The sequence below is a fragment of the Rousettus aegyptiacus genome, unplaced genomic scaffold (assembly GCF_014176215.1).
Source record: "Rousettus aegyptiacus isolate mRouAeg1 unplaced genomic scaffold, mRouAeg1.p scaffold_m13_p_5, whole genome shotgun sequence".
NCBI classification, from domain to species: domain Eukaryota; kingdom Metazoa; phylum Chordata; class Mammalia; order Chiroptera; family Pteropodidae; genus Rousettus; species Rousettus aegyptiacus.
In genome coordinates this window covers 106076347-106103782 of record NW_023416308.1, presented here as the reverse complement: position 1 = coordinate 106103782, position 27436 = coordinate 106076347, and the positions used below count along the sequence as shown (strand labels likewise).

The 27436-nt window shown below is 47.0% G+C and overlaps 1 long non-coding RNA gene across 2 annotated transcripts in view; it reads right to left on the bottom strand.

The window, feature by feature from the left end:
* LOC107511893 overlaps positions 1-4744 on the bottom strand; it is an 84795-nt gene extending 80051 nt beyond the window's left edge. Inside the window, exon 1 of one of the 2 annotated variants that reach the window (XR_004950964.1) lies at positions 4711-4744. This is a non-coding gene — a long non-coding RNA (uncharacterized LOC107511893). Of the gene's footprint in view, positions 1-1799; positions 2132-4710 lie in introns of those variants that run through there. The other variant, XR_001597158.2, reaches the window with a different exon arrangement.
* Between the last annotated feature and the right edge of the window lie 22692 nt (positions 4745-27436).

Sequence of the window (27436 nt, the reverse complement as noted above, 5' to 3'; positions counted from 1 at the left end):
CGCCCCTCCTCGAGCCCTGGACCCAACCCTGCATTTCTCCACACCGTCCGCGATCCCCCAACTCAGCCCGCTCAGCCTCGAGCGAGGTGTGCGGAGGGCGAGGAGCGCCGAGGGGAACTAGGAATCCCGCCGCCCAGCCTCCACCTCTCTCGCGTAGCCCCAGCACCCCGAGCCTCCCCGCCTATCTGTCCTATATTCCCCATTCCACTATCAGAGCTCCGCCAGCCCTGGCTGCAAGGTCGCGGATCTCTGAACAGGTACAGTTCGGATTTCCCCTAAAACCCCTCTTGTCCTTCCTAGTCCCCCAGCCGAGGTTCCAGCCGTGACTACAGGCGCTGCGTAAAGAGAAAAACTCCCCCAGAGCACTAAATAAATACAGACGAGGCCGCCAGCTCATTGGTGCGGACTAAAATCGTCACCCACCAATCAGGAGAAAGCTCACATTTTTTCTCTCTCTCTCTCTCTCTCTCTCTCTCTCTCTCTCCCCCTCTTTTTTTTTTTTTTTTCAGAAGGGGGAGGGAGGAAAAAAATATTTCCATTTCTAATTATTCAACAAAACCCAGACTGGAACACGTTAAAATACTGTTGTTGGGAAAAAAAAAAAAAAAAAAAAAGCTGGCCAGGACCCCTATTCCAGCCCAGGCGAGGAGAGGGGTGCGAGATATTGGGCAAGCGGGGTTTAAGAGAGCGACCTCTCCCAGCGGGACCCAAGCCAGAAGATTCGGACAGAAAATAACAGGCAAAGATGAACATAAAATATACCCAAAGTCAATGCTAGTCGCCCTATTTCTAGAAATATGTGAATATCTCAATCCCCCCCCCCCACCAAAAAAAAGTTCTGAATGCTCACATAGGAAGGGTGAGACTCCTCCCTCCACACCTTCCTCCAAACTTGTCTAGATATTGGGTGTCTAATGGCCCAACTCGCCTCAGGTGCCCTTTCATTGCTGCAGCCCTCCCCCCACTCCCTACCCATTCTGCAGAATGTTGGGGCGGACAACAAGGCGCAAGCCCCTCGCTGACCGCCTGGTACAGCGACGGAAGACTCCAACATCTGCAGGCGGAAGCAGAGGGAGAAGGGAGACCTGGGTGGAAGAAGGCGAGAAATAAATCTCTTTCCTTCGTTCACCTTCCTTCCCTCCTCCCTCTCTCCCTCTAGGCCCCTTCTGCCATCCTATCCATTTAAACTTTGAGGGGTTGCCCTCCTATTTCCCAGGCAGTCACCCTTCCAATGGCCTCCCCAGCCATGCCCTCCCTGCCCCCCCCACCACATCAGTGTTGGAGAACGGTGTGGGCAAAGGAACGTTCTGACCATCTCCCTCCCCAGCGGTAATCCCCCTGTGGGGAAAAACACAGCCAGGGTGTGATGTTGCAAACATTCCAAGAACTTGGGGGCGGGGGGGGGGAGTTGCCATATCTGTTCTTTGCAACCCTGGAATCGACGTGCGGGCAGGCGCGGGCGCACACACACACTCTTCCTCAGCACGCCCGGAGAAAACGTAGCCAGACGAAGTAGTCGCTGTCTCCAAGTCATTGTCGACCCACCCCCTCCGCCCATCCGTCACCCTGCTTCAGCTCTGCGACCCACCCACCCTCCCACCGCCTCCCCTCCTCTCAGCGACCGACGGACGCACGCACAAACCCTCCAAGCGTCGGCCCGCCCGCCTCGCCAGAGGGGGCTCCACAGGCCGCACCTGCAGCGGTTGCGGCGCTGGGCAACTGGGAAAAAAGTTCTGCTCAGCCGACCAGTGAGCCTACCGACCACCGGCCGACCAGTACACCATCTCCCTTCTCCTTACCTCGGTCCGGAGGTCCCAGGAGCGTGCTGGTCCAGTCCACACTGCAGCCAGCTTGAAGGAGCCCATCTCCAACGGGCCCGCTCCTCTGGCGCCCCTCCCCGCCCCCACGGGTATTTGCCCAGCGGCAAAGCGGGCGCTTCCAGGTGAGTATATAAGTTACTGTACTGTGTGGGAGGGTCACGATCTTGGTAATTGCGGCTTTCCGAGTTTAACCCTTGCGTTACTGCCTTGCTCCAACTTGTTGAGGACTCGTCGGGTCGCAGGCTGAGCGAGCGTGCGCGCCAGCGAGCGCGCCGGCCGGGTGGGGGAGAGAGGTGCACCCGGCAGCTAGGGGAGAGCGAGGCAGCGAGCGGCGGAGTTCAAATGTACCTCTGGCAACGGTTTTCATTGGATAGGTCTTTCCCCCCAACCCCCCCTCCCCCGCTTGGTGCCCCCCCTCCCCCCGTCTCCCATGTAGGGGACGTCTCCAGGCGAAGTCACGATTCCTTCTCAGTTCGGAATGAACTGTGACTAGAGCCATGACGCAGCCAGCGCGCATTACTCACTTTTTGCAGTCACGACTTGGGAATCCGTGCTGGTTCCAACCAAAATTACACCGCTACCATTGAATTATTTAATAGGTTCCAGTTCAGGGGTAAACTTGTGCATTGTGTCAAGCGATGGGGGAGGGGGAACGGGGGAAAACGAGGTCATGGGGCGTTCTCCTCTCACCCCCTCATGACTCTTGGACCCCCCCCCCCGCCCCCGTTCCACGTGTTGCAAGTACTTTATTGTGCTACCGTCTCTCCTGGCCCGACGCTCCCCCTACCCCAACCTCAGCTATTTCCTGTGCAAATGTGGCAAAATTTGTAAACACAACCGAGCAATTTGCGAGGCTGAGAGGGGCGAGGCTTGGGAAGGGAAGGAGTAGGTCCGAATGAATGACGAGAAGGCTGAGGGGTGGGCCGAGAGGCTGCAAGCAGCTTTGGTTTGAACTGAATTGTCAAGACAAAGTGTGGGATGCAGCGTTATTTGTGTTATTCTCTACATCAGTAACAGCCCGTTACTATTATGAGTTGAGAAATACTCAGTCTTAGCCAGGGGAATCTTCCCAGAGAAGGACTGCTTCTGAGCTAAAAATATTTTGACCCTCCCTCTTCCCTCCTCCCCACCCCCAAGGGCTGCGCCTTAGCTGTCCTGCCTGGGGATCAGGTCACTAAAGCCAGAGGCTGTTGCTGGATTAGGATGGGGCAGAGGGAGCATAAAGTACCTGGGTTCTTCTTTCTCGCCTGAAGTCTGGCCCCCTCAGATACTTATCTCACCATCCTGGGTTTTTTCTTTTTAATTACATAGAAAACATCCCTGCATGCACGTAAGCTTACTGCAGATTGGCAAATTGCTTCATTTCACCCACCACCTACAGCCCAACCTTGTGGGTCAGTTTGAGGGTGGATTTTTATTATTCCTCTACGAGGAGTTAACTAATATAAATGTCTTTATGTGCGCGTGATATTTATCCCCCCTCTGGCCTCTAATAACCTTCCTCCCTCCTCACCTGTCTGGCTACAGGTTTGGACAAAGACTGGAGCTGATTGCAATGAACCTCACTCTAGGTTGAGCCCATAATCCCAGGGAGTTGATGGTCTCAATAACATTTGTCAACTAGAAGCAGAACACTCCCCATCCCAGTTTCTCTTAGAGCTGGTTTTCAGAAACCCTTTGGCTTTTGGTTTTAAGGAGCCGTGCGATGTTCCAAGCCTGGATTCTCTGCGCATCGCACCAGCAACTCCTGTTCCTTGGCTTCTAATTCATTCCACCAACTCATTTGGGGTTCCTATGGCTAGGACGCGAAGGGGGAATAGTAAGAAAAGGCCATAATGCACAGACACATCCTTACACGCCGCACAAGAATTGCAGAATGTGGGAGCGTGGGGGGCATGAAGTGGGAGGGGACGAGAGTCCAAATAAAGCAACCTATAGCCTCTTATTTTGAGAGTCACAATCATCGGAGAGAAATCTTTCAAACCCACTGGCGGGAAGATGCAGGAGCCTGGGAATGGAGACCCAGATAGTGTCTGGCCTCTGCGGAGAAACCCAGTGAGGCACCGACTCTCGGTTCCTGAAGCACTGGGCCTTGGCTCATCCTCGAATCTAACTCTTTGCTCCCCCTCCTTAATATTTTTTTCCTTCCCTTCCCACTCACCCCTCCTATTCCCCAAAGCTCTCACCAAAGTCACGACTATCCCCTTTGAACATCCTTAACCCCCTCCTCTCCATATCCTCCTTCTGCATCCAGGGCGGGGCTATCCGCAGTTGGCGCCAACTCCGCCCCCTGGCGCTCGGAGCTGAACTCGCTGAGAACCACAGAATTTTCAGCACCTGCTGTCCATGGACAGCTACCGCGCCCTGGGCCAGCCGACCAGGGTCGTGATCCTCTGGCTCCCGGACCGGAGCGCACAGGGAAGTTTGTCAAAGAAATAGGGATTTCCCCCGCCCCCTTTACCTCCCAGCCCTATCCATGCAATTTTAATCTTTATCGCATTGTCTCCATTAATCTAGCAGAGAGATGGCCCATTAAATCGTATCTGGGCACCTTTAAGACAGAGAAAATGGGGAGAGGAGGGGGGCAGTCGAGAGAATTGGACTCAACAGCGCCGACCCATAAAGAGAAAGAGAGTTGCAGCAGCTATTGATTCAGAGATTCGTCTGGGTGATTCCCAGCTCTGCAAGAATTTCCCCTTTCAGTTTCTTTGCATGCAGCCCAAAATTCATTATGCAAACACACAGGTATACCCCCTCACCCCCCACTCAGTTCCACCTCCTCTTTAGAAAGGGGTAAAAAGGCAGCCAAAAAGAACATCAGAGCATGCACAAAGTAAGCCTCGGTTCATACTCACAGTCTGCGGCATGCACATGACATAATATTACTTACCCAAATGGGAACTCCTTAAGAGAGAGAAAGAGAAACATAGGGGGAGGGAAGAGAAAGTGGAAAGAGAGAGGGAGACAAGGGAAGAGAGGAAAAATCCAACAATTAATTTCCAGACATAGTGGGGAGGGGGGGATGCGGTGATGTCCAGGTTTTCTTCCACCCGCGCTGGCTTTTTATCCCAGTGCAGCCCTCGGTCTATTTCTGGAACACGATCAAACCCTGATGCTATTTTTAGCAAGTACTGAAAAAACCTGCACACACAAAGGCATTTCACTGGAATGTTACGTCCAAAACATTAAATGTGCATTAAGCGCCCCTCCCCACTTTTTTCTGCACCACCAGACTCACTTGCATTACTGCAGATGATGTTTTTGAAAGCAGAAAAATACCCAGATATTTCTTATATTCTCCCTCCCTCCCATTAACTCCTGTCTGCCTCTGCCTGTTGCAAGCTCCTCGCAATCTCCCTGGGTAGAAGACTGTGGAATGGTTGCATTCTTTCGGAGCTGCAAGTCTCCATTAACCAGATTCTCTACATGCTGGGGCAGAGGGGAGTGCTTAGGCCCCTTTTCCAGAGGAGCTGCCCAAGTAAGCTCGAGTCTAATGCTATCCACGATGGAGATTCCCGAACGAAGGAGGGAAAAATCTTCTGTACCCTTCCCACGTTTCCCACCCATGCTTTGCAGAATCGCGCTGTTTGCAACACACCGCCTTTGGAAATGTATATTTTGAAAGCTACATATGTGTGTGTTTTGCGTTCTAGTAATTTCACTACGAGGGGGCTGGAGAAAATAGACTCATGAAGGCAGCGCAGAGCAGCCGCCTTGAGTCTCCTTTGCCAGCCTGCGTCAGTCATCAGCTACTGACGTCACGTGCAGATTCTCCTCTTTGGTGGGTCTGGTTCAGCTGGGAAAAGGCTTCTGCTCAGAGACAGCGCTTTGTATTCAGCGCAGCCACTGAGCTGGCGAGGCGGCCGAGGCGGTTGCCACCCCAGGTTTGGGCTGGGCAGCTGCAGAGGAGGCTGCAGCCTCCTCTGCACCGGGCGTGCGGGGGGCCCCCGGGGGCGTGCCCAACAGGACAGCCCCCTTCCCAAACGCCCTCCGCCTCCCCAGTGCACACCAGGCTCGCAGAGATTTGCTCGAGCGTCCTCCCCCCCCCCCCTTTCACAACTGGCCACTGTAGCAGAGACAGCTATGGCTATAACTCGGATTAATTCTGTGTTTGTCGGACTGATAGCCCCGACTCCTCTAGTGACGCAAACAACAGATTCTACAGCTCGCGCTCTCTCCCCTGCTCCCTTTTTCTCCCTCCCTCCTTTTCCCTCTTCTGTTTCCTGGGCCCACGCATCCTGCTCGGTCTCCCACGGAATCAGCCAGCTACAGCTTCCAGGGGAGTATTAATCCGAGTTACAGACAGACAGACTCCCAAAGCTGGAACAAATAAACCTGCAATTAAATACACACACACACACACACACACACACCTCTTTGCAAATGGCCAGCAGCGTTTAGGGGCTGCCCTCTGAGGGGCAGGGGGAGGTGGTAATTGATTCATAAATCCACCTGCCTCCAGGGAGTCAGTGGAAGGGGCTGGGCAGAGGCCAGGGACAGGGGACAGGGCTTACTGCTGCAGCTTTTCCCTCTCCTCACCACCTTAAAAAGGAAAACCACCTCTATAAATATCCAGATGGCAGAGTATTTAGCAAATAAACAACTTTTGTTGAATGGTAAAGGAGGAGAAAATTCAACAAAGACTGCAAATACTGATTCTGGTGACATTATCGGAACTTTTTAAGACTAGATGACGGTTTACCCTTCTCCCCCTCTCAAAGACCACAGGATCTTTTTTCCTCTTCTTAAAATAATGTCCCTAAAAATGAGCTCAGATGTATTAGTGCTATTTTTAAACCAATTTGAATGGAACTTGTTTCGTGAGGGTGACTGTGTGTGTGTGTGTGTGTGTGTGTGTGTGTGTACGTGTACGTGTCTCAGTGTGTTGCATCTGAATCTGAGGTTTTCAGCAGAAGACATGCCACACCTCAGCATGACAAAGGATTTATTGATTGGTGGAGTGATGGAGGTGGGAAGAATTCTTGCAGTTTGGAAGATCTGACAAAATCACATACATACACATAGATCACCTTCCCCAAATCTACACAGCATCCCAGACCCACCTACATAACCTCTGTCCTGAAAGGGGGTGGGGGCAGGAAAGCAGAGAGCTATTTTCAGTCATGGCTTGAGACATGGTTCATTTCCTTTATTAACCCTAATTATCAACTTTCCCTGACAATAGTTTTCCTTGATGCCAATAAACAATTTTCCAGAAGTTGCCACTAGGATTTGGGGCACAAAGCCAGGAAGACAGCGATCATGGGGCTGATTTTTACTCAGTGAGATCTTTAATGTCCTCTTATCTCCATCCTTAGGCACTCCTATCCTTTGTAACTTGCGTTAGAGATTTTGGGTTAAGCTTAAGGCCTCCTTGGACCCTCAATTCCTGTCTGTAGCTAAGCCTTGCCTACTAACAGGAGACAGGATGGCTGTTCAAGGAGGACACCCTCTGGCAGCCCATCAGCAGCTATTTATTTTTAGCTCCATGAATGCATGTATGTATGCATGTGAGAATGCTGCTGCAGTGGGGAGGTGTGCAGTCAGGCAGTCAGAAGAAATCCCAGTGAGGTAGAGAGGTATGTGGCCCTGGTTCTTCCCCTGAAGATGAGTTATCACATAGGATCATCACTGACAGACAGAAAAGCTTTCCCATCATGTCCCGACAGCATTTTAACAAAGTCATCTTTGGATTAATGGAAATGTCAGGCTAAATATCTTTATAAAGTCACAGAGTAGGTATGTTTTTAGAGATATGAGTGGATATGTGTAAGCATAAATTCATTCCCAGAAACCATGCAGATTCTATATAAACTACATAAACTGTATATAGAAGAGACAATTTAGAATAATGTGACCTGCTTTCTATTTCTATGCTTTCTATAGTGGTTGCGTGCTAATGTGTCTGACGTTTAGATGAACGCAGGTTCATTTAAGATCTCTTTGGGGGTCCCCTAATGGCTTCCAGAAAACTCTGAATCTAGCCGTAACAAATGAGGTAGAGTTGGAAATATAAGAAATGTGCTCAGACTCTGGATCTCAAAACTTTGAGGGCAGCAGCCAAAATTATACTAGTCTAATCTTGGTTGCCTGGTGGACTCAACATCTCTGTGGTCCCTCCCCAGAAGACGGTGTCCCTCCACCTTGTCCCTACCTTGCTACTGTAATTAAGCTAACTGGTTAGTCTGGGGTGGGTGGGGACGGTGCCTAGGAAGCACAGCAGAAATATTTGCAGAAAGTTGGGCCACCAGAGCCAGCACCTCCACTTTCCCTACACATCAGTCAAGGCCTTTGGTACATTCCTGGACTGGAGCTGGTGACCTTGGCTTTCTGAGCTGTCCTGCCATTCTTTGCTCAGGGCTGTGGTGCCCAATTCCTGTCGGAGCAGTCAAACTAAAGACCCAGGGAATTAATAGACTGACGTGGAACCTGTCCAAGATGAAAACTGCCTTCTGCACTGCCAACCCATTCCCGGGCATCCCGAGCATGAAAAGGGCTGGTTTCCCCTAATGCTCCCCCAGAAGGCCTGTGGGGGTACACTGCTGTCACAAAGCCCTTGAAAAGAACTGAGTCTCCTCTTCCAGGGTGACCAAAGCCAGAAAAGTCCTGCCTGTTTGTCTCATCTCCTCTCCAAGCACCAAGAAAAACAGCAGTAAGTAAAATACTGGGTTTGAGGGAGGGGACAAAAAAAAAAAAAAAACAGCTCCCCGGAAATCAACCAATATTCTATTGGGGAAGACGACCAGGAAATAACACCTTAGACGCCTCTTTGCTTAAAGGTGTCTCCATCAGGGAGCAGAACTATTTTGGCCTAAGTAAAGGATATGGTAGGGGCAGAAGAAACCAATAGTTTTTGAGTACCTACTGTGTGCCAGACACTACCTGGCAGGTGCTTTTATATAAATTATATAATACTTAAGGCAATTTTATGGGTGCCATCAATAATAATGTTACCTGTCCCACTGGGTTGTAGAGCACAGGAATCACTTCAAAAATAGTAGTTATTTTTCCCATTTTAAAGCTAAGGAAGTAGAAATCAGATAGTTTAAGTGACTTGTCCAAAAGTTTTAGAGTTTAAAGTTGTACAATTGGAGATCTAATCAAATTCATGTCTGTGTGGCCGTAACACTTATGCCCACATGACTCTATCATGTTGTCTCTATTCCTATATCTGGTCTTTTAATTATAGCTCTAGGCGCCCTCAGTTGGAGTTGGAGATGTCTGGGACTTTGTCAGTAGTGACCTGAATAATGAAACTGATGTATTCCTCCTAAGGAGACCTTCAGCCAACAGACACGACCCACCCCTGGCCCCATCACAAGGCTTTCTGCCCAAGAAGAGACACCCTTCATCCTCTAACAATGAAAGCCCCCAGCTCATCCAAAACTCAAAGGTTTTGTCCAAAGCCAGCCAGTGTGGAGTGGAGATGCAGTGAACTTATGCCCACTTGGGCTGCTACACTTAACCATGTTTCCACCTCCACAGAGGAAGCCCCTTGTGTGGCACCAGGAAGGAGTTAGGAGGTCCCCAGTCCAGTCTTCCAAGAAAGCTGTCTTAAAGTGAGAACAGCAGCACATCTGTATTTGGTTTGGCTAGTCATCTGAGTACTCCTTCACCCCTCTAGAAACTGGCATCCCTGATCATTTTCTTGATTCGGAAAACTTCAGAGGCTAAGCTATTAGCACAGTGGGGGAGTTTAGTCACAGCATGCATAATACAAGCTATTCTGAGATCCCCCTCCCCTGTTAAATACACGTTTTCATCACTTACCCTGATCAAGAGGTATATTCGGTCTTGGGAAACATTTCTTAGAAGCCAACATATTTGGAAGTTTGAGGACCACTTGCATGCTGGAAAAAAGTGACTAGAATTCTACCCATCCCCCCCTCCCTTTTTTTAGTTTCCATCCGCACTCAAAAGTCTCAACTCTCTACTTGAAAGCAACCACGGTGTTCAACTTCAGAACAGTTAGGACAGTTCCTGCTTTTTTGTATACCTCCATTATAAAGGAGCAGGCTCTTTCAAACACCCTACACTATTCTAACTGCTAGACATCGTGGGGAACCAGATGCTAGATTCTCCCATGCCTTGGGAGAACAGGGACCTAGAGGACCACCCAGGAATATCTAGCGTGGGTTTCATGGTAAGGATCTAAGCAAAGACAAGAAAGCCAGAGTAAGCACATGACAGGGGGCCGAGATTGAAGGGGGGCGGGGGTGGGACTCAGCACGTCAGCATGTTTTAGTTTAGCAGAGGCTAAACAGAAAAGGATCAGAGCTTGAAAAGCATGGACCACAGACAGAATAGAACAATCTGAGGATGCTTCAAGATACCCGCATAAGTTTGGCCTTGATCTTGTGGTTATCAGACAGTTGACTACTACACTTGAATTCAGTGGACAGAGAGCACTTCATCATAAATTCATGGGGGAGGTCTAAGCATTAGCTGAACTTTTTATCCTTTCACTATTAAAGGAGCCTTGAAAATAACTGCTAGTCTATTAGGCTTGGATTGCTATACCCAACACAACAACAGTAAAACATGGGTATTGCAGTTCTTGAATTCCTATTCCAATAAATATAGGCTGTGGAACAGAGGAAGAATGGACAAAGATATCTGCTGGATTGGCCAGTTTTTTGTACTTAGTGGCAAGGCTATGAGTTAAATAATGAATTAGTTCTGAATCTTGTCATGAGACACCTTCAGTTCACATGTGAAAACCTGGTATCTTCTATTAGTTCTACCTTACCCTTAAAAGTGGAAATAAAAATTGGGAGGTGGAGAAAATATACTTTCTGGGGATAGTGGGTTTTCTAAGAACCACACCTTTGGTAGTGATTGTCTCTATGATCTCAACAATGCTGATCTGATTAATGCTGGGGGCCTGTTTTGTAGAGGTGTAGACTAACATCTGTGGCTGGGCTGGGGGTACCTGACGGGCATGCAGATTGGTTGGAACCAACAGAGGACAGACAGATCTTACATCCTAACAGGGTGGGTCTGACTCATCAGTACTGGGTTTCTGAGATCACTACAAATCACCTTAGACAGTGCTGGCAAATGTCACTTACCTCACCATCCAGGAACCTGTGGCTCAGAAACCACGAAGAAAAGCCTTGGGTCTCAAATGAAAATGTCTAGAGTGAAGCCATTGCAATGTGGTAGAATGAAATGCAAATTTAATTGGAGAAAAAAAATCTAGATGATTCCATTCTGTGTTCAGGACAATCCAATTCTGGGGCTCTTTCTCTTTCTCTCCTCCCTACCCCCACATTCTCGATCGCTCCAGTCATGAGTAAGCTCTTTCACTGTATCTGACTGGGATTAAGGGATTTCTGATCTTTCCATCTGGTTTCAATTACATCACACTCAGATAACTTGGGTACCTGCATTGAGTGTGACTGCTCTGGCAGAGGGTCTTGTGACTTCATTTTGCAAGAGGTAGGATTTCCTCTTGTTTTCCTGCCCTGCAGGCTGAGTGCAGGGCTGAGTCTGGCATGAGATAAGGGTAGGAGAGAGGGAAACTAATGTTAGCCACCTGGATATAACTCAGAAGGGAACTTGCCAGAGAACAAAGCCACTGCCGATGAGAGGGGCACCTCAGAGAAAGAGCTGAGTGGGTAATGGATGGAGGAAGGATAGTGATCAGGAAGGGGTAATTATGGCAAGGGTTAACAGGAAGATGAACGTGAGCAGCAACATTGCAGAAAGCATGAGGCAAAGGATGAGGTGTGTCCTGGGTGTTTGAGGACTGCTTTGAAAACTCATCTGGTCTCCTCTTGGTCGTTGGTGCTCCTACAACAAGCAAGAATGAAAGGGATATGATGTCAGCAATCTACGTACCATCACTGAGCATTCAGTTCTAGGCTCTCCCCTCCCCTCCTTCAGTGGTTTCATTTTGGTTTCCCTGGGAGTGGCGGGGATACGAGGGGCGAGTACTCAAGTCTACAGGTAGGTAAAGAAATGCTCAGCCTTACCAGCAAGTGGCCAAATATGAGTTTACTCCAAATTGGCTGGTCTGGACCAACTATTCATCAAGAAGTCATATTTCTGGCAAAGTAGAGTTTGTGGTATTAACAGGTCAAATCAGAGAGAGAGCTGCTTACACTGGGAGCCGAGGGTCAGAAGGTTACATCATGGACAAAGATTTTTAACACAACTACTCTGTTTAGGACAATGACAGCTCGATGGCTCAGGGGGTGCTGCAGAAAGCCCACTCTTGTAGCTGCTGTGTTACTATCAGCAGGTACCATTCTGATGCCATTATGACATCACTATACCTGTAGGGGAAGGACCAGCTAGTAGGAGGTCTCGAATAGAGGTGGAGAGGGTGCTAGGTAATGTCTGGTATGGCTGCTATTCCATTGTGTAGATTTAGAGACATGGCAGTGAAATTGGAAAGCAGCGACCAACCCAAAGAGGACTTGGAATGCTATGACTTACCCATATCTCAGATCTCTAGGAAGAACCAATGCAGAAATGCTTTGAGGTTCTCCTGCATGAAAAGGGTTACATCTTTGCATGGTATAGGAGAGTTTAAATAATATTTGAGATTCTCCCAGGGACTTAGATACCTTTAAAATGTGAGAGACCAACCTTAAAAAGATAAGTGGTGTGTATAATTCCCAAAATGACTATCAAAGGAATTCATTTATGAACAAAACAGAGAGGAGTGACTCGGGACAGGATCTGTATGTAAATCAAGGAGGTGGTTTCATAGTCTTTATTTTCTAGAGCTAAAAAGCTCAGTCTAGACCTCAGTTTCAACTAACGCCAACCAAAAAGTCAGAAGTGGAGCTGAGAGGGAAGGTTCTGGTCTTGACTCTGCCATTTGCTCCTAAAATCTGGAACACGTCACTCAACATCTTATAAAATGTGTGTACTGTTACCTGCCCTACCTACCTCACAGGATTTTATTTTTAAAAACATAGGTGTGAACATGTTCCACAAATTTAAAAAAGGCCTCACTTCTGTAATGGAAATTCTTCTTAGTCACTGTGCTAGTTACTCCGCTTTCTTCGGTTTGGGCATCAGAAGGAGAGCACAGATTGGACAAGCACAGCCATGTACTTAATTGCCTGCCTCAAGTGCCAGATCGTTTAAAAGGCAAGGTTGAAATGCTCTAGGCCCCAGGAAGTGTATGGAACAATCCCAGAGCACAACCTACTTATATTAGGTGATGAGAATAAGCTTCACTTCCCATGTCACATTGTCCCTTGAGTCTCGCTTGAGTTCCCTCACTCAGGAGAATCCTAAGAACCATGAAGGTCATGGAGGTGGTCCACTAGTCTCTGGTGACACCAGGAACTTAACCTCTCCAGGTCTGGGCTGCCTCATTTGTCAAACCCTGCCACATGCAAGTAAGATGCTTAGCACTGTATTGGCGCCCAGTAAATATGAGATGGAATTATGAAGGAGGCAGAAGGAACCAATCTCTGGAGTTTCATCTTCCTTGGTGCCTTGGGAAGCCTATTTTCTTCCAGGTTCATGGCACCAAGATGCTCAGATGCCTCAAATTGATACCCACAGGGCAAGACAAAATGATTCTTCGGAATTTCTATCAAAGGACCAGTAGAGGGAGCTCCCGAGTAAAACTTCTCTTCTCTGGTCCACAGTTCCCTTATTCCTCTATAAAACCAATCTCTGCCCAGAGACTATGGACTTTTTCTCTACCAGAAAACTGGAAAAATCTGGAGCCTTCAGCAAAAGACTTTTATCCAGTCCAGCTTTAAGAGAACCCAGGGGTTCTTGAATTTTAGAGATAGCTTGAGTCCCATGCCAAGGTTCAACTCTTGGGCTCCAGTTGCAACTTGGCATAAAAAGGGTAGTTCCTATTGGGTCTGATCCCAGGAGACCTGGGGCTGAGGCTTTGAAGCGAACGCTTCTCTGGCCCTTTGAATTTTGAATATGCTCTAGCTTTCTAATCATCCTCTCCCCCAAAATATCTAGAGTCATAGTCACGAAAGGATCTTATAAGCTTGTGATAAGGCAGTCATGGAGCCTACATACTGTTAAGCAGCAGAGTGAAGGAAATAGTGCTTGCCTGTTCTTAAGAGCCTTTAAATGCAAGCATCTGAGAAGCCAAATGATGGGCATGGACTCTCTCTCTCAGATGGACCTAAAATGGCTGCCAAAAGGTAGCAAGATGGACTCTGAAGCTCTGAGCTAAACTTTCCCACAGTTCCTTCTCTGCCTAGATTCCTCAGGTCAACCAAGTGGCACAAACCTTTTTTTCTCATACTTTCTGGCTCACAGTTAATCAATGCAATAGTAGGAGCCCCAAGAGATGGTGGGAGATCTTTCCAGTCTTTCCTATAATTAACATTTGCTCACAGTTTGATTTTGATTAGCAGTGACCTCGTTTCTTTTAGGGTACCCAGGGGGCTCTGTGCCTCACCTACTTACAGGATGATACATAGCTCAGGAGGAACCCAGAATAAGGGGAAGACATGCTATCAGGAAGGTTAAAAGAGCTGCTCTCCCCTCTTCTGCTGGCATGAGATCGAGAGTAACAATAGCTGATATTTGAGTATTTACTAACCTCAGGTGCTATGCTAAGAGGTAGGTGTACATTGTTCCATTCGGTCCTTACACCAGCTCAGTGAAACAGTTCCTATTATAATTTCCATTTTAAAGTTGAAAAGCTAGGGCTTGGAGAGGCTAAATAATCTGCCGTAAATCAAAAAACTAGTAAGTATAGCAGCCGGTATTCTGAAATACAGAACAGCCCCCTCCCTGGGCTCTAGCTGGGTTCTCCAGAACATATCATAGCGGAGTTCCCTGCAGCATTAGGAGAAGTTTCCAAGGGTAAAGGGAACATGGGCAGTGGGACACATCTTGTTAAGTCCCAACCAGGACCAGTGGAAACACCTGACATTCCTTCTCGTTCCAGTGTCTCATTTCCATAGGGCAAATGCAACCTGCCTCAGGAGGAAAGAATGCCATCAGGGTGAAGCAGTTTATCATCTTTTCCCTAAGACAGTCCCTCAGACACCTGGCCAAGCCACAGAGAACAAAAGGGATTCATTATTCATTATATCTTTGGAAAAGGCATCAAACTTTTATAATTCATGGGTGAACTAGAAGACTGATGGATGGAGACCTAGTTCAAGAGTAGAATTCTTTAGGTCCCATGCCTGAAAAGAAAAGACACGTTGGGAACTGCCATTAATAATCATCTGGGGGTGGGGGAGGGGTAGGTTATAGGTTTTATCAGCAGCTCTCAAGCCATGACTCCATCTACCCTGATTTGTAACTTTGCTGGCTCCGTTCACCCATCTCTGGTTAAGGGTCAGTGCTGGCTCCTTTGACAAAGAGGGTTGGACCGGGTAGGGAAGGCAGTGTTTGCATAGCTAACATCACAGGAGGCACTTCTCTTTAATTGTAGATCACAAGGATCCTGCCTTCAATCACCCCACGAGCTTGGCTGGTCCTACTCATCCTCCCCTTCCAGAAGTCAACAGAGGGAAGCTGTCCAGTGAGAAGATGGGCCTCTAATAACAAGGGGGAGAAAAAATAAAGGAGCTACTGCCTTGAAGAGCCAGGGAACAACTGGCTATGAGAAGAGAGGACTCAGACCCAAGCCTGTCTTGGTCAGCCCCTCATCCCCTCATCTGTAGGGCTGACACCAAAAGTTTTGATTCATGGAATAACTTTCTGATCTGGGCCACCAGCATTACCAAGTATATAGGTTCCAATTGTTCTGAAATGGTATGTTCAGTTACAAATCAAAATACAAATTTGGTCTGGATTGTAACTCAGGAGATCTAACATTTTGGTTAGATCTCAAGCACATACACATGAGGAGTCCCTTCTGATTAGGGATTTGTGGTCTGGTTTACCTCCAGGCTCTGATAGGGATGCACTGAGCCCTCACCGGGGACCAGCCTTTATCATATTGCAACTTGCTTCATCTACATCCTGCTTTAGAGCCTTCCAGAGCCAAACTAGTTACAGAATATTTATGTTTTCCTTGAAATCCCCTGCAAATGCATGGCAGTCTCCCAAGAGGGACCCAAAAGGATGGGGTATTAGGGACAGAGATGCCTTAAGAATGGGGGAAACACAGTAGCAAGCATTTATTGTGCACTTGTTATGCTCCAGGAAGTGTCTTGAGCACTTACTATATATTCATTTACTCCTCATCATTAACCTACGACATGGGTACTATTATTATTCCTATCTTATAGATAAGGAAACAGATTACTGAACTCATTCAAGCTGTCTAGCTCCTGCTCTGAGCCCTACACTAGATTCTCTCAATGGAAGCATCTCCAAGGTGCTGTCAGAGGGGCTGGGCATATATAGGCCCTGAATGAAAAGGGATCCGTATTCAGTCTTGTGTGATAGTCTGTTGAATGCTAGACATTGTGGGGACTAATGGGCCCAGACGAAACTGTTGTCTGAGGCCAGAGCAACCACTGACCACTCCCTCCCAGGGCCATAGAAGGAGACTGTGATAACAGTACCTTCTTCTCAAACATGCCCACTCCTCCAAGTGCTTCCAAGGCAATTATTCAGCTTGCTCTGTGCAACAGTCATAAGGTTGCGTACACTGTGGGACTGGTTGGCTCTGATCCCCTTGTTTTAGGGATGAGGCTAAGTGCATCACCTAATTTCACTAGGTTACTGCAGCAGAGGCTAGACCAGAACCCTGGTTTTTGTCTCCTAGTTCAATCTATGTGATCATAGGATTTCTGAAGGCTAGAGGAACAGATAAAGGAATGTAATAGTGCTCATGAAAGAGACTACTGGTACTCAAGACCCTACCTTCTAGAAAAAGAAAGGGAGGTATTCCTCTAATCCATTTAGGGGAACTGAAGCCTGGAAGAAGAGTCAGCTGGCCCCAGGTCACAGGCCAAGTTAGGGAATGAGCTTGTTGGTTTCTGTTCCCAAATATCCAGCTCACCAGGTTCTCTGAACACAATGTGGGCGGTTAAGCTTTTAACAGTCTGAGAGCTTATAAATCAGCAGGTTAATGAAGAATAGGGGAAAGCCTCTTGTCTTGGTGGACGTGGCTGAAGAAGGAGTTTTCGGGGAGGGATAATGGCTATTTTGCTCTTCTCTTTTCTCTTATGTCACCTCCCCAATTTGTTTTCTAAATCTGTGTGAATTCGATATAGAAAAGTAAATTGAGACAAATAATTTTCATAATGAATTGGGATCTGCACTCCTGCTCCAGACTGAGGCTAGGTTGAAGCTACTCCCTGCAAAGCAGATCTGCTTGGGTTTGTTGGCTCTCAGTACCCAAGATGTGCTGGTCAGGGTAGGTCTCATACACTGGGACCCGTAACCCCAACATAATCAGCCCATGGGCTTCCAATAGGATGAACTGCCATAAAAGGCTGGCCTCCTCACCAAATATTACCAAGGGTCTCTGGGACTAAAAATCTGGATCTTAATTGATGGAACCTATTGTTCTTTCCCAATGGGTACATCCACACCAATTAACACACTCATATAAGCTCATGGATCCCTGATAGAATGGGACATAGGACAGACAGATACATTTAGAAGAGGGTAAAAAAAGCCTATGGTGGCTCATTGGTCAGGCAAAGACTTATAAGAACCCAGGATGGGTGAGAGTCTCACCAAAAGAAGAATGTGGGCTGCTAAAGGCTTCTTTCACCTTCTAAACTATGAGTGCCATGGTGTCAAGCAGGATCCATGTCTTAGTTATCTCTGGATTCTCAGAATCTAGTATATGGTCTGCTATCTAGTGGATCCTCCGTAAATTTTTGTTGAGCTCTCAATTTTGATGAGGCTATGGGGACCAGGTAACACAGTGGTCTCCAACCTTTTTGGCACCAGCGACTAGTGAGCCTATGAGAATCTAATGCCTGATGATCTGAGGTGGAGCTGAGGTGGTGAGGCTAGCACTGGGGAGCAGCTGCACATACAGATGAGGCTTTGCTCCCTTGCCTGCCGTTCACCTCCTGCTGTGCAGCCCAGTTCCTAAGAGGCTACCTATGGTACTGGTCCATGGCCCAGGGGTCCACTGTCCCCTGAGGTAAGGGATTATTTTCTTCTGTTCTCCAAGGGGAATGAAGTCAGTGAAACTCAAGGTCTGGATGAGGAGTAGACAGTCATACCTGCCTCCAAGGAATCACAGAGTGACTCTCACAATTCCCAGAGGACTTGGAACATCTGCCCCCATAGAGAGGAGACTCAAGTCTTGCCTCTAGGCTCCAGTGAGTCAAATGCAAATGATCTTCTCACCCATAGTCTTGGGGTCCAGACCTGTACTAAGCATTGACTGGGCCCCTTTCTCCTTACCGGGATGCCTCCCCTTTTAGGACTGGGGACTGATGAGGAAAAAAGGTTTATGGGCTTTAAGTTGAAGTGAAAGCTCCAGGGAAGTTTCCCAGGCTTGTCTCTAGCTTGGCAGAGTCAATGGAGGACAGTTCCTTTGGCTTTGAGTAGTGTAAGGAGGGGGATATAGATTTTACCCAGCACCTCCCAAGAGGTGTCCCTCTGTATGTGGAAAGGTCTAAGAACGACTCTGCTAGCTTCAGGAAAGGAAGAATTTACCCAGGAGGGAAAGGTATATGGTGGAAATGCCACCCCACAACACGCCATTAGAAGATGCTCCCAAGTCACTTTTCTGATGCTTCCTTGGGCCCATCAATGGCCACAGGTATAATAATAAAAATAACAATAAATAATAATAATATGTCAGACACCTGGTATGTGCCAAGTACTATGCCAAGCCCTTTACAAATAACTCAACCTTTTGAGGAAGGTACTGTTATTATTCTCGTTTTAAGTTTCAAGAAAAAGAGGCTTCAAGAGTTTCAATAATTTGCCAAAAATCACATAACCAACCAAATACAGGAGCCAAGATTGAAACCCAGGCCTGTTTGGTTGCAAAGCCTGAACTACTCATCATCATACTGACCTCAGGACACTGTGAGAGTCCAGCGTATCAGGGACCTAAGTCTACCTCTACCGCTGAGTCAGGTGGCAAAGAGAGGAAACAGGAAATTAAAAGATTTAACATCTGCCTCTCCACATACTTATGTACACAGACACATGTATCATATATGTAGAGCACTCTACAGTGCTTTTGGATAAGCCATCTCTCTTCCATTTTACTTCCAGTGGAGTAGGTGAATACTCTCACTATTCAGGTGAGGTGAGCAGGTCACAAAAAAGCTAAATAATTTGCCAGAGATCATACATCCTCTTGGTTGCCTGAATCCCTGTGATTTGATGCCAAATCCATGGCTCTTTCACTATAATATATTGCTACAATAATGAGACATACTTGGAGTCAGCTAGCATTTATTAAACACCCACCACTGGTCAAGCACTATACAAGGCTCAATCACAAACAGTAAATAATTATTCGTTGATTGATTTTCCAGCCTACTAACTGGGCTATCACTGCAAGCAGTCTCCAAGTCTAGTAGAGGTTATATAAAAAGATAAGAGTAATTCCTTTCTCTCTTTTCTCTAGGTAGTCTCAGCAGCTTAGTGCTAGCTAAATATTTCACAAAAAGGTGTTGCTGTCACCTAAAGGACCAGACAATAAAGAAAAACTAGAATGAGGCTGAAAAACACAACTCTCAAACTCCCTGAACCAAGGATGGTCGGTCAATAGTGTCTTTGTTCTCTAGGCTGGATGCATTTTTAATGCCATCCTATTTTCCCTCTAGTGCACCCCACATTTCTGAGGTGCCCTCTAGCTTTGCTCCATAGAGGGTAAGGAGGCAACTGATGAAGTAAGGAAAGATTCGCTTTCTACTGAGGTCTATCAGGAATATAGGACTGTCCTCCTCTGACAGCCTCGAGCTCTACTTCGAGCCTCAACCTCCACTTCTTCCATATCAACATCAATTGGGTTTATTGCCAAAGTCATTTCTGAGAACCTGTCCTCCTGGACCAAGAGATTCCTATGTGGACTTCAGAGCAATGGTGAAATAACTAATAACAATAAATACTAAATATTTAGCACTTATTTACTGCTTATTGTTATTAGTTATTATAATTATTCATGGAGTAAGCTAGATATTTTATTCATTTGTAGATGGCAGAACTTAAGTACATATCAGGCAGAGGATGTGCTTCATGGAGTCAAGTCCAACAGGGATGGGTAGAGATTGGATGGATACTTAATTTCCGAGACATAGGTTCTACCCCAAGGCTTCAGCAGACCCAGAAGATATCAGCAGGATGAATTCTCTCTTCAAAGTTCTAATACCTTCACCAGAAAGTGGTAGCCTTTGCGCAGAGTGGGACTTGGTTAGAGAGGAAAACCCCAATGGATCAAAAATGGAAGCTTGAAGTATTTTTGCTGCAGATGGGATTATTCGCTCGATGAGGGAAGATGAGCAGCGGAGTTCTGAGTCTGGATTCTGGGTTACTTCCCACCTCCTCCTACCCAGACTGGCTTAATGGGCATGTGACCTATGGGGTCACACATCTCCTGTGCTCAGAAAACCTCGTTCTTGGTTTAGTACTTTGCTGTCATTGCCTTGAGAATCTTAGTAACTTTATCTCTGATTTTGTAAGTCAAGTCTGTGGGGCGCATCCTCTGCCTGATATGGAGATCTACCAGACACTAATGATCAAGAAGCCCTATGTATCACTTTTCACTTACGTTCTTTCCTTGTACTGCCAACCACCTATACTGAAAAGGATGACATAGAAGGAAAGGAAAGATAGTTCCTTTTTCTTTCATTCTTTCCTTACTCAGCAAGCTGAAGTCAGAGGGTGCTCGCAGAAAGTTCGCATGTGAGAAGTGAAATACTGTAAAAGCAGTTGGGATCATTTTGTTCAACATTTCCATTGTTCTGGTAAGAACAAAATACAAAATACATATGCGTGTATGACTTATGAAATGCGAATCGTGTAATGTCAGTGATTCTGCAAATTAATTAAATGCGCTTATATTCACACTTAAAACTATCGTTGCACGATATAAAGATGAATGGTAAAATTCATGCTAATTTAAAATTTTTATTTTTATTTTGCACATTGAACAGCAAATAAAAAACATCACAAGTTGAGAGACTTGGGAGAAAGATAAAAAGCTTTATATTTTAGTTTCTTTAACGGCACTTTTTCCTGCGTGTTGAACAAGGCGCCCTACCATTTCGTTTTATTCTGGGCCCCACGAACTATGTAGCTGTCCCTGCTCTTGCTCTTATTTTTCTTTTGAGAAACAAAGGGGAAGTGCAAGGGCTCATCCAAGGTGATGGAGGGACCAGCTGGGCTCCATTCTTCTCATAAGTGGGTAGACATCAGCTTGCAGTAATACTTTCCAACGTCGAGTGAAGGGGGAACTGACACTCCTGAATGAATATGAGGAAACCCAAGGCAAATTCAGGTTCACCACATACACTCAGGGAAGTCAGATCCACCCCTAAACCGGATGTGGCATTTCTCCACTGGCATCTTCAGACTTGAGAGAAGATGAAGATGGTCCACTCTTGTGTGTGTTGCTCACAAGCTCACGTGTGGAGAGAATTCTGTGCACACACACGCATGCATATCGTTGTGGTCTTGCCACACATATGTGCATGTGCACTGCATATATGTGTGTGCATGTGATGTGTGCTTGGGCGCCTGGCAGAACCTGAGAGAGGTGTCTTTACATGGCTCTCAGGACTGGCTGACAGACAGGAAACACCTTTAAGGAGAAGTGCTGTCCTTCTGGAACTTACTCCCCAGCAGTCCCCAGCTAAGAGCAGAGGGTAATCCTGAAGCGTTTGGGGGACTACGGCAGATACTGTGGCCATATCTCCAGGATCAGATTTTTCTTGCAACCACTTTTCTCTTTCATATCAAAAGGAGACAAACACTTGTTGACTCAGGTATAGAAAAGAAACAACTTCCTGCTGAGGGGAGCCACACAAGTGGTCCCATTGCCTCCTAGGCTGTGAAAGGCTATCCTCTTCCTGCCGCTGGACAGAAAATGGGGGGTAATTCCCCGAACTAGGAACTTAAGTGAGGTGACCAGTGGATGTCAGGTGTGCCCGCCTGGCTTTACTCCACACCAGCAGGTCCATAAGAAGGGAGTTGCCATCCACTCCATTTTTTTTTTTTTTAGCTGGACACCACTTCTTACTAACAGCAGGATTTGTGCCAGTCTGTGCCTGACTCACCTCAAATCCCATTTCTATGTCTGTACTCTTTGCCTTTGGGTTATTCTAGCTCTGGAGCCATGACAACAGCATGCTGATTCTAACTTCCAAGCACCCCTCCCAAAATCTCCGGCCCCCTTGCTGAAAGAAATTCACTTCTTATATTAATTAGGTAACCCGGCCAGCCCACCAGGAGGAAAAAGCCATTAACTTATTCCTTCAGAATCACACCCCCATCCAGGTGGTCTTCACTACCTCCCACCAGCCAGTCCAAGGAACCATTCATTGCATTTTACCTTCCCCATATTTCCAAGTGCATTTTAACCAAACATGCAAATGGTGCCCCCACTTTATATTTAAAGACCATTGGGGGGTGGCTCCCCCTCCAAAGAGGCTTGTGTTCCACCTCCAGGAAGTGGCTGCTCTTCAGGGTGGAGGTGATTCAGCTTTCTAGAGATCATTAGCAAGAGAAAAACACAGTACTACAGCTCAGAGTGCTGCCTGCTTCCCTAGATTAGGAAAAAAAAAAAAAAAAAAAACCCTGCTGCCAGACATGGAATTCCCATTGACGAGGTCTGGCCAACACTAGGGGCTGAATTTCCCCCATTAAAGGTAAAGCTCAGGATAAAGGATGCGGGGGAGGGAGAAGGGCTGAGATACCTTTTCAGCCTTTTCAACCCTCTGGAGGATTTGAACTCTGGCCTCCAAGGTCAAATGGCTGATGTTCAAAAGTCCCCTCTCTCCATCCCTCCAGCTCTCTTCCCCAAGCTCCTCGCTAACAAAGAAGGACTCTCTTTGCTACACACAATAAAGCGCTGGTGGATTTATCCAGATTAAAGAACCCCTTGAAGTCTCTGTCAAAACTAATCTTCTCAGGAGAAACACTTGTTGATAACCACCTTGCTTTGTGAGACAGCGGGGAAACCAGGGCCCCGCTGGAAAAACCAGCCTCTGACTCCCCATCTCCACATGGCACCAGGGACCACACAATTCCTGACCTGACAGAAGGCCCCCCACCCCCCCTGCCCCAGATACCCTGCAAGTTCCCGCCCCCATTTAGCTTCTCCACTTCACGCTGAGCTGTCTTTTGCACCAGTCTCCTAAAGCAAGGAGGCCAGCCCTGCAGCTCCCCAGACTGTGAGACACCCTGGCTGGGTGCCAGCCTTTCCCTCCTCTGCCTTTCCCACCTTCTCCGCCGCCCCCATGATTTAACCCTCTTCCCTGCGGAGTTCAGCCTCTCTTCATGCTGCAAAGTTTGCCAGGAGCCTGCTCAGGCGGTTTTCTCTACACAACTGGCCCTAAGAAATCATGCATAAAGATTTCCCTCTACAGGTGGTTGTGAGCTGTAGCAGTTTTTGCTCTAGCAATGGAAATGTGTTTTGTTTTTTAATTTTATTTACCCACTAATAGGGTTTTTCTAAAAATTGTTTTGTTTGCATCCACGAATGACAGCATTTTCTCCCAACAGTGAGAAGAGAGACTAAACTCTTTATGCAAGAAATGTTAGCACTACCGTCACCACTACCACCGAGCTCTGGTTCATTATCTCCCCACACTCCACCACTTTGCTCTGACTTCACAAAGCCTTTTTGGAACTAAATTTTCATGTGCAAAATAATTACAAAAATGAAGACTTAGTGACTGAGAATCAATCCGAAATAGGACAAAGTGGAAGAAGCACTGCCCACTACAGAATTCCTGGCCACCCTCTTACGGTCCCCACACCCTAAACATTAGGGTGGGGGGAGACAAGACTGCATCCCCTCCCCAGTTTACTACCACAAGATTGTCTTCTAATGGGCACGGCTCCTGCAAAAAACACAAACACACAACCCCGGGAAAGCCTGCTCAAGAAGTCTAGGCAATTTGTACAAATATAATTGTTCAATGAGAAAGACAGTAATCATGGCCAGTCATACAAATCTACAAACATTCACCAACTGACATCATAAACTTTGCAAAAGCCACACACAAGACAGAGCATGGTATAACCTACCTTGGCGAGCTCCTTCACTTTTTGTGCAAATGTTTTCCCCTCCGCATGCTTTACATAGATTTCTAGGGAAATTTGGAAGGACTGGTGAGGGGGTGGGAGAGGTGAGGGAATGAGGGTAATATAAATAAGGAAGCATTTTAAATGCACCACGCAAAAAGCTCGGGATTTCACGTTATGTGTCTGCACTCTTCCCGGAGCAAAGCAAACAGTTCGCGTTCAGTGCCAGACTTGGAGGGAGAGGGAGAAGAGAGAAGGAGGGGGAGGGAGGGGGACAGGAGAGAAGAGAGGGAGGGGGAGAAAGAAAGCGGGTGGGGGAGGCTGAAGGAGAGAGGCAGAAGAGAAAAAGAGAAAATGAGAAAGGGATAGAGGGAGAAGAGAGGGGAGGTGACCGGGAAGGGAGGGGGAGAGGAAAAAGAAGAAAGGAGGGGGAGAGCCAGAGGAGAGGAGGAGGAGGAGGCAGCCCCCCTCCCACGCGCCCACCCCCACACATTCAGGCACCTCTTGAGTAACTGATCAGAGCACAGAACTCCTCACCCACGTTTGAAAACCCCCGTTTGGAGACTAAGTCCCCAGGCACTCACTCGCGGGGTCTATTTATAGACAGACCCTAATGACATGCATTGCATACTAAAGGTAAACGTGTGTGTGTGTGTGCGGATTACATACGGTTCCTTTGACAGGTATGATTTTTATATTATTTTTATTTTTTTTGCACCGCAGTGCATCTGATTATATCTGTTGGGATTTTTTTTTTTTCTCTTTTTTCTTTTCTTTTCTTTTTTGCATCGGGAAAACATGCACCAATTTTGAAGATGTTCAGCGAAAATGGTGGGGGTCTCAAAGCTTATAAAACCACGGCTTTTATTCCCCAGCAAAGCTGGGGTATTTGCAGAGTTGGGGCTGTTTGAAAAGGCTCCAGCTCTGGCTCAGTGTAGCACGCCCAGTTCCAGCAGTGTGTGCTATTGACCTGCATTGACGTCAGTGCGTCATTAGGTCTCCCTTAGAAACACTGACTTTCAAAAATAGTATCAAATTAATTCAGTTGGAGCCTGGTGAAGAAAGGCTACTAGCTGGAATCAGCCATAAAACTCCAGAATTTTCAGCCCTAGATCTCTTCTTCTAGGAGCCAAATAGAAATCAGATTGTATGGAAAATGCCATTGATGGGATTTTTTTTTTTTCACCTTAAGAAAAGGGACCAAATTAGATTGCAAAACCTAGAACAGCTTCTTTTTTTTTCTTCCCCTCTTTTTTCTGATCTAAAAATAACCCCTGCTTGAGCTGACTGCGGTATCTTTTGTGTTGCAGCTCTGTTTTTAGCAGCGTGGTCTCAGTGAAGGTTGGAACACAAGTACAGATATCGATCTATTGATATTTGCAAAACCAGGAATTAATTTTAATAAAACAGGGTGCCTTATTGTGATGGTGGGTAATAAGGCAGAGGGGGCGCCATGGGAGAGATTTATGCCATTCACACTTCTCCAGTTCATGTTTTTCCAATTCATCTTTTTAGGCTATAATTCCCACCCCACGTGTCTCACGTGGCCTCTGACCAGCACATGCAACCCCCATTCATACAAACACAAAGCACTGGAGCATTCACACTTAGCAGAGACAGTACATTCATAAGCAAAGGCTCTGGATCTTTCTTCCTCTCATGGCTGCCTGGCAGAAAAGGCATAGCAGCCCACCAAAATGGGATTAGGTTTACTCTGGGGGATTTAAATATGCAATCTGATAATTAGATTGTATTGTTAAAATCTGCATTTATTTAAAATCTGCTTTTAATGGTGGAGCAACCACCTCCTTCATCTAACAATATTTTCTCACATATACCTGTGAATTACATATGGGAACATAGAGACTGCCTCCCCCATGGAAGCCAGGTGGGTGATATCCTCCACTCTCAAAGCATTTGGGGAGGAGGGATATTAGCTTTTTCTGTGTTTCAGAGGAGGCGGTTTACAACAGTATTGTATAGTCTTTATTTCCCACATTTCCTGCTTCCCAACCCTCTCTCCTGACCCTCTCCCCTCAAATGTGCTGTACTTGTGCTTCTGGGTGATAAAAGAATTTGGTTTCTCTGACCCATTCAGTCTTTGGCCTCTGCTGAGACTGCTAATGAGGTGACTAATTAGGGACATTGTGTTCAGGGGCCCTCTCAGAGACCACTTGGATGACAAGGGATGTGGGGGGCCTTGGGTGGAGGCAAGGAAAGCCCAAGATGTATTTAAATCAAGTGACTTAAAAGGAAGAGGGCCCGAATTTATTTTTATTTATTTATTTTTTTTTGGGGGTACACCACAAGGTCAGGTTCATAATCACCCAATCATGTGTGCTTATCACTATTTCCTGAAAGAATGAGGCCCTTCTTTTCATTCCCTGATATGGAGTTGAGTGAGAGACCGCAGTAAGATCTTGTAGACCTCAACTTTTCAGACAAGGACAGAAGATGCATAATTCTACGATGCCAGGCTAGTAAATGAGCGGAGTGAAGGGCAGAGAAAATCATGCTCAGCCCCAAGGAGGAGCACTGAGGGTGAGCCAGGAGGCTGTCAGGCTAGAGTTTATCTAAGGACAATTTCTGGTGTTTGGAGGAAACTTCAACTGATGACAGACTGACCACGTGGTTTTCCTTGTCTTCCCCCAGACCCTTCCTTCTCTAAGGGTTCAGGGAGGACAAGGCGATGCCAATGGTTCACGATGCTGCAGCAGCAGCGGCGGCAGCGGCAGTAGCAAAAGGGAGGCGCCATGAGGAAACCTCGTGTTCTCCCTCTCTCCACCACCCAGACTTGGTAAAGACACTTATCAGTGGATGCTTCCAGCCAGCCAGGCACCTGCAAACCACTACCCTAGCTTGCAAGTGCTTCCATACACCTTTCATCACAAATGCATTCATTCACAGAAACTTAAGAGTCATTCATGCACCTGCATACAACCACATTCATTCATATTTTAGCCACACTGCAGCCACGCATTCCCCTGCAAAGGCTGGGTAAGTGTACACAGCAGGAACACATCTTTAGAAGGCAGCATTCTACCCCAACCTTCACACACACACACACACACACACACACACACACACACACACACACACACACAGTTTGTCCTGCTTCCTTCCCCCAGGGGGTTTCAGCTCTCAAGTGCGCAAAATCCTAACAGGAATAAATTTCCCCCATTCAGAGGATTGGTCGACTCCACAGCTTGTATAAAAACCCACTGACCTTGTCCATGATTAGATCATGGAAAAGATGCCCAAGCGCTGGCAGGGCCGCAAATGCCTAGGTGAATGAGGGGGGCCAGTTCTTTTCTGGCCTGGTTTTCCTCACTTGGCAGCCAGGTGAATAAAGAGAGGGCTAAGGGAGGGGCTTGCAATGTGGCCCGAGACAGCTTAATGTCCCACTTGGCCGGTTCGGATCTTGTCCTTTGGAGAGAGGTGAGAGTTGTGGAGAGCTGTCAAGTACTGCAGAAGCCAAAACTTGGCATTCCAAGGCCTTAGGAATTCTTGTCAGTCTGCACACCGAGGGACCTGGG